Below are 7,981 nucleotides of genomic sequence, written 5' to 3'. Positions count from 1 at the left end.
ACACAGTTTTTCCCCCAAAATAGAAATTAGGCAATGTTATAATTTTGGGGGTTTTTACTTATCTACAAATAAATTTGTAAAACATTTCATTGAGAATAAATATAGAATTGAGATTTGCATAAAACAAATGGCTACTTCATATAATGAAGTTTCTATGAATGTAAATAAAAGAATATGATTTTCAGAGGACAGAAATATCCAAAGGAACTACTGCGTAACAGTAATTATGTTTTGCATACTAGCTTAAGCAAGAAAACTAGAATCATCAATCACTTAATTATTCACTTTTAGGTGAAAGAGTGATGATAAAATGTAGATGCTGCTGTTTTTTAAACATACCTTTACAAGTTAAGAGCCTACAAGAATACCTTTTAAAATCACTTAAAAAGATCAAAAATCAATGAAAACTACAATCCTTTGTTGAAAGAAATCGAAGAAGACAAAAATAAGTGGAAGGACATCTATGTTCATAGACTGGAATTGTTAATAGCTGATACTGTTAAAATGTCCATGCTACCCAAAGCCATCTATAGATTCAACACAATCCCTATAAAAATCACAATGGCATTTTTCACAGAAATAGAAAAAGCAACCCTAAAACTCACATGAAACCACAACAGAGTCTGAACAGCCAAAGCAATCAAGAAAAAAACAAAGCTGGAGGCATCACACATCTTGATTTCAAACTATATTACAAAGCTGTAGTAATTAAAACAGTGTGGTACTGACATAAAAATAGACATATAGATCAATGGAACAAAACAGAGAACCCAGAATGTATGTAGAGGAAATACTTGAGACATATAATTATGTTAAATTTGTGATAGTAAAAGGGTGTCAACATTCAGGGCAACATGGAAGCCATGTGTTGAAGATTCTTGTGCTTTCTCAGCTAAGTCTTGAATAACAACATAAAGGAGAGCTATACCACCAACCTGAAAAATCTCTCACAACTGTTAGAAGAGAAAGAAAATATTTATATAGTGCTAATGTGATAAAATTTTGGAATCTATTTGTTACTGCAGCCTGGTATATCATAACTAAAAGGAAGAAATACCTTAACTGTGCCTGGGGAAGTAAGTAAAACTTAAAGTTTTACTTGAGAATGACAAAGTAATATTTGAGAATATTACTTGGGCCTTGGGAAATGAATGAGTTCTCTTTGTGGCAATGAAGGGAACAGAGATTCCAGGCAGAAGGAATAGCATGCCCAAGTGCCTATAGGCACAATGTGATGTGGGAATTGCAAGATGTATATAGATGGAACATGGGAAAATGAGAGAGACACAGAGAGAAGGTGATAAGAAAGGAGGCTGAAGAGTGGATAAGGACTAACTTTGAAGGGTCTTTTATGTATGTAAACAATCTAACTTTATCTTTTGGCTACTGAGAAAACAGTGAAGGTCTTTAAGCTGGGAAGTAAAACAATCAAGATAGTAGATGAGATATGTAACTAGAGGCACTAATGGTGATTAAGTTTTGGTTGCATAGAGGATAGATCTTTTTAACTACTCCATCTTTAAGTTCTAATGTCATAATCAAGATCAGAAATTTGTTAGAATTATACCCACTACTGAAAAGAAAACACATGCATATTCAAAAAGATCTTACAAAGAAAGGTTTAGCATAGAGGCAGAAGAATTCAAACTCCAAGGTTTATTTAAAATGATATTCTTAACATTGGAGATGATCATATTAATCTGAATAAGGCTTTTCCCCCCAAATTCCTAATATTTTGCAAATTCCATAATTACTGAATATTAGACTTTTGGTTTCAGGAATATTAAAAGCCTCAGTTAGCACTGTACATACAAAGAGGCTGACAGAACAAAATATAAAGTTTATTTCATCTCTCACATTGTATAAAGTATATTATATAATAATAGTGTCTGTTTCAGATTTAGAAATCCTAACATTGATATTTGGATCATTCACAACATTAAATTATTCTTTTTAAAGTTATTTCTTTTATGTCTAAAATAGCATTTAAGTGAGTGCAGTAGATTCCATTTCTGTTTAATATTATAGCTAGCCACAGATGTCAAAAAATTATTGAGTTACCTGTCTATAGAGAACAACTCTTTATTTATAGCATAAATTGGCAGAAATGTTAGATTGTAATAGTACATAAATACTTTTCCATAGTGTAAAGGCACAATAAAAGCTTTTATTAAGATTTAGGGAACTCAATATAAATATAAAAGCATGGAAATGTCATAAATTCAGAAATTACGAAGATGAACTGAGGATAACTTTTTCCACTTCAAATTATGGCCTTGTTTGACAAGCTCATGACAAATTAATCTTTTGCTTCAGAAACTCCAGGCTTTTCAAATTATCATATCACTAAAGAATATTATACCACCAGGATAACTGCAAAACAGAAGCCATTTCATATTTCTACAGTCTCTCTGAGAGAGAGAGAGAGAGAGAGAGAGAGAGAGAGAGAGAGAGAGATAGTTCTCCCCTAATCACAAACACAAGGAAATTTCTAAAGATATGATGACAGGTATCATTCACTAATCACAATACACCTTCATCTTTTGAAAGACTGAGTCCTTATAATCCATAGAAATTGCCAAGATGTGTAATATGGCTTTCATTCAGATTTATCACAGCTATAAAGAAAGATATTACTAAAGATTTTGATAACCTATTTTCCAGCACAGTGGTAAGAGAAGATGCCTTTAAAGGCTTTCTCTTTAAAAATGAAGCAATGAATAATATCAAAAGATTGAAAAATTATCTTTTGTAATCTCTTTTTCAAGTAGAAAGGAAATAAAGTTGATAGTAATGATTATAAGATAATGTATTTGCTTTTAATTATTGACATGTTGTTTCTAGTCCTTCAGGATCAACTGTATTATTAAAATTTTTTTTAAACGTTTTTTATTTATTTTTGGGACAGAGAGAGACAGAGCATGAACGGGGGAGGGGCAGAGAGAGAGGGAGACACAGAATCGGAAACAGGCTCCAGGCTCCGAGCCATCATCCCAGAGCCTGACGCGGGGCTCGAACTCACGGACCGCGAGATCGTGACCTGGCCGAAGTCGGACGCTTAACCGACTGCGCCACCCAGGCGCCCCAGGATCAACTGTATTATTAATGATGACTACCCTAAAAGAAAACTAAGTGTTCAGACCAAAAAATAGTAGAATGTATTTTTGTTGTACACAAAATATACGAAAATATAAAACTACGGTCTTTTCTGTTTTCTCAAAAGGTTTCATTTTAGCAACAAAACAGAATATGTGCCCAGAATGACCCTCCATCTGAAAACAACAAAAAGAATTCATCAAATATTTTCAGTGCCTCTTACGCTCTGGCAAAAGGTGAGGAATAGTTTGGCTAGGTATTAAAAAATATGGTTTCTGTGTATAGAATTGTTGAATCACTATATTGTCCACATGAAATTAATATAGCACTGTATGTTAACTATACTGGAATTAAAATTTTAAAAACTTAAAAAACATATGGCTTCCCAGAAAGTTAAGTAGAACGCTGAAGCTTTCATCTTGATAATACCAAACTGGGTGGAATTAAGCATTATTTTTTTGCATATTTAAAGGGCACAGGGAACAGAAGACAAAGCCCAGGGCCTCCTCAGGTGTGGAATTAAACAAAAGGTCCTTATACAAATCTTGAATCCCCAATTTCTGAGGTCATTTAAGAGTAATCTAAAAATAAATCTGTCTTTTCAATAATCAAAAGGAATATATTTCCTGTCTTGAGCCTTGGAGCTGAATGATGATAGAAAAATAGAAGAAAATATGGGGGGGGGAGTACCTTATGTATAAAGAAGGAGGGATAAAAATTATAAGAATTATTGGAGCCTTGGAGCTGAATGATGATGGAAAAATAGGGGAAAATGTAGAGGGGGGGAAGCACCTCATGTTTAAAGAAGGAGGGATAAGAAGAGATAAGAATTCCCCTTCAGAAACCATGCAGTAAGAAGAAAGTGATTTAAAATACTAAAGTGCTTTCTCTGTATGGCTTATTTCACTTAGCATCACACTCTCCAGTTCCATCCACGTTGCTACAAAAGGCCATATTTCATTTTTTCTCATTGCCACGTAGTATTCCATTGTGTATATAAACCACAATTTCTTTATCCATTCATCAGTTGATGGGTATTGAGGAGGGCACCTTTTGGGATGAGCACTGGGCGTTGTATGGAAACCAATTTGACAGTAAATTTCATATATTAAAAAAAAAAATAAATAAATAAAAATAAATAAAACTACAAAAAAAAAATAAAATACTAAAGTGCTACTGTTGGTGGGAATGCAAATTGGTGCAGCCGCTCTGGAAAGCAGTGTGGAGGTTCCTCAGAAAATTAAAAATAGACCTACCCTATGACCCAGCAATAGCACTGCTAGGAATTTATCCAAGGGATACAGGAGTACTGATGCATAGGGGCACTTGTACCCCAATGTTTATAGCAGCACTCTCAACAATAGCCAAATTATGGAAAGAGCCTAAATGTCCATCAACTGATGAATGGATAAAGAAATTGTGGTTTATATACACAATGGAATACTACGTGGCAATGAGAAAAAATGAAATATGGCCTTTTGTAGCAACGTGGATGGAACTGGAGAGTGTGATGCTAAGTGAAATAAGCCATACAGAGAAAGACAGATACCATATGGTTTCACTCTTATGTGGATCCTGAGAAACGTAACAGAAACCCATGGGGGAGGGGAAGGGAAAAAAAAAAAAAAAAAGAGGTTAGAGTGGGAGAGAGCCAAAGCATAAGAGACTGTTAAAAACTGAGAACAAACTGAGGGTTGATGGGGGGTGGGAGGGAGGGCAGGGTGGGTGATGGGTATTGAGGAGGGCACCTTTTGGGATGAGCACTGGGTGTTGTATGGAAACCAATTTGACAGTAAATTTCATATATTAAAAAATAAATAAATAAATAAATAAAAAAATAAAAAAATTAAAAAAAAAAGAATGAATGTAAAAAAAAAAAAATAAAAAAAAATAAAAAATAAATAAATTTAAAAAAAAAATAAATAAAAAAAAAAATAAAGTGCTAGGGGCGCCTGGGTGGCTCAGTCGGCTCAGGTCATGATCTCGCGGTCTATAAGTTTGAGCCCTGTGTTGGGCTCTGTGCTGACACCTCAGAGCCTGGACCCTGCTTCGGATTCTGTGTCTCCCTCTCTCTCTGCCCCTCTCCCGCTAATGCTCTATCTCTCTCTCTGTCAAAAATAAATAAAACATTTTTAAAAAATGTTTTAAATACTAAAGTGCTAAAAGAAACAAATCATCAACCCAGGATTCTGTGCCCAGTGAAATGATTAATCAAAAGTGAAAGAGTAGTGGCACCTGGTTGGCTCAGTTGGTAGAATGTGCAACTCTTGATCTCAGGGTTGTGAGTTCGAGCCCAATGTTGGGTGCAAAGATTACTTAAAAATAAAATCTTTTTTAAAAAGCAAAAGAGTGGGGCACCTGGGTGGCTCAGTCAGTTAAGTGTCTGACTTTGGCTCAGGTCATGATCTCGCAGTTTGTGAGTTCAAGCCCCACGTCGGGCTCTGTGCTGACAGCTCAGAGCCTGGAGCCTGCTTTGGATTCTGTGTCTCCCTCTCTCTCTGCATCTCCCCTACTCATGCTCTGTCTCTCAAAAGTAAATAAATAAACAGTTGAAGAAGAAGAAGAAGAAGAAGAAGAAGAAGAAGAAGAAGAAGAAGAAGAAGAAGAAAAAGCAGCAGCAGCAGCAGCAGCGGAGCGCCTGGGTGGTTAAGTAGGTTGGGCATCTGACTTCAGCTCAGGTCATGATCTCACGGTCTGTGAGTTTGAGCCCCACCTCAGGCTCTCTGCTGACAGCTCACAGCCTGGAGCCTGCTTCAGATTCTGTGTTTTCCCCTCTCTCTGTCCCTCCACCATTCACACTCTCTCTCTCAAAAATAAATAAACATTAAAAAAATTTTTAAAGCGAAAGAGTAATACATTCTCAGACAAAAATTGAGGGAATTTGTTGCTACTAGATCTGCCTTGGAAGAAATGATTTTAAAAGTTCTTCAGGAAGAACAAAAATGATATAAATCAGAAACTCAGATCTACTTGAAGAAAGGAAAAACATTAGAGCAGCATTAGGAATAAAGGTAAAATAAAACCTTTTATTTCTCTTATGGTTAATCAATCTAACAAGTAACACTTTGTTCAAAATATCAGCAACAATATATTCAGTGATATAGCTTATAGATAAATGAAATGAATGATAACAATACTATGAGGGACAGGAAGGAGAAAATGGGAATACTTTGTTATAAGGTATTTGTACTCTGCATGTAGTAGTAGACTATTGTTTGAAAGTAGACTTGAATTAGTTGTAAATGTATTTTGCAAAAGAATGGACAACCACTAAAAAGTAAAAGAGAAATGTAATTGATATGCTAAGAACAGAGAAAAAAGGAAATCAGTCAAAATACTCAAAACCAGAGAAGACAGAAAAAGAGTGAAAGACCAAAAAAATAACAAAGAACAAGGGCAAGTAATAGAAAACAATAACAAATGTGGTTGATGCAAATTCAACTATAATAATAATCACTGTTAATCAATAGATTAAATATACCAGTTAAAGACAGAAATTGTCAAAATGCATCAAAAAACAAGACCTAACTATATTGTCTACAAAAAGACACTTTAAATGTGAAGACATATATAGATTAAAAGTAAAGGGACAGAGAAAGGTACAACATGCTAAAAGTAAACAAAAGAAAGTCAGAGTAGCTTTATTAATATCAGACAAAGCAGACTTCAGAGCAAGGAAAATTATTAGAGATAAAGAAGGGCATTACATAATGATAAAAGTTCAACTCTCCAGAAAGAGATAGCAATCCTTAATGTGTGTGCAACTAACAACAGTGTCTAAATATGTAAGGCAAAAACTGATAGAACTTCAAGGAGAAATCGATGAATCCACTATTATAGCTGGACCACCAACTACTTGGCCCCTCTGGCCAAAGTCATCCATGACAACTTTAGCATCATGGAGGGACTCATGACCACAGTCTATGCTATCACTACCACCCAAAAGGTTGTGGATGGCCACTCTGGAAAGCTGTGGTGTGATGGCTGATGGGCTGCCCACAACATTATCCCTGCTTCTACTGGTGCTGCCAAGGCTGCGAGCAAGGTTATTTCTGAGCTGAATCAGAAGCTTACTGGTATGGCCTTACATGTTCCCATCCCCAGTGTGTCAGTCATAGATCTGACCTGCTGCCTGGAGAAAGCTGCCAAATACAATGACATAAAAAATGTGGTGAAGCAGGCACCAGAGGTCCCCCTCGAGGGCATCCTAGGCTACAATGAGGACCAAGTTGTCTCCTGTGACCTTAACAGTGATACCCACTCTTACACCTCTGATGCTAGGGCTGGTATTGCTCTCAATGACCACTTAGTCTAGCTCATTTCCTGGTACTACAGTGAATTTGGCTACAGCAACCAGGTGATGGACCTTATGGTCCACATGGCCTCCAAGGAGTAAGAGCCCCCTGAACTACCAGCCCCAGTGACAGCACAAGAGGAAGAGAGAATCTCTCAGCTACTGAAGAGTCCTTGCCCCAACTCATCCCTCAACACACTGAGAATCCCCAACCTCAATAAAGTTTCAATCTAAGAACCCCTGTAGAAAGGGAGAAACTTAGGGAGCCCAACTTTGTCATGTACTATCAATAAAGTGCACTGTACCCAGCCAAAAAAAGAAAAAGCATTTGATAAAATCCAACACGATTCATTATAGAAACTCTTAGCAAAGTATGAGTCAAGAGGAACTTCCTCGACCTGATAAAGAACATCTAGCAACGTGGATGGAACTGGAGAGTGTGTTGCTAAGTGAAATAAGCCATACAGAGAAAGACAGATACCATATGGTTTCACTCTTATGTGGATCCTGAGAAACGTAACAGAAACCCATGGGGGAGGGGAAGGGAAAAAAAAAAAAAAAGAGGTTAGAGTGGGAGAGAGCCAAAGCATA

At 36.2% G+C, this 7,981-nt stretch overlaps 1 pseudogene; it reads left to right on the top strand.

Annotated features, from left to right (window-relative positions):
- The first annotated feature begins 6,922 nt into the window (after window positions 1-6,922).
- Window positions 6,923-7,492, top strand: LOC131502667 (glyceraldehyde-3-phosphate dehydrogenase-like; annotated as a pseudogene).
- The last annotated feature ends 489 nt before the right edge of the window (window positions 7,493-7,981 follow it).

The sequence above is a fragment of the Neofelis nebulosa genome, chromosome X, assembly GCF_028018385.1.
Source record: "Neofelis nebulosa isolate mNeoNeb1 chromosome X, mNeoNeb1.pri, whole genome shotgun sequence".
Taxonomy (NCBI): domain Eukaryota; kingdom Metazoa; phylum Chordata; class Mammalia; order Carnivora; family Felidae; genus Neofelis; species Neofelis nebulosa.
Note: the sequence above shows the minus strand (reverse complement) of the source record. Positions and strands in the feature narration are given on the sequence as shown.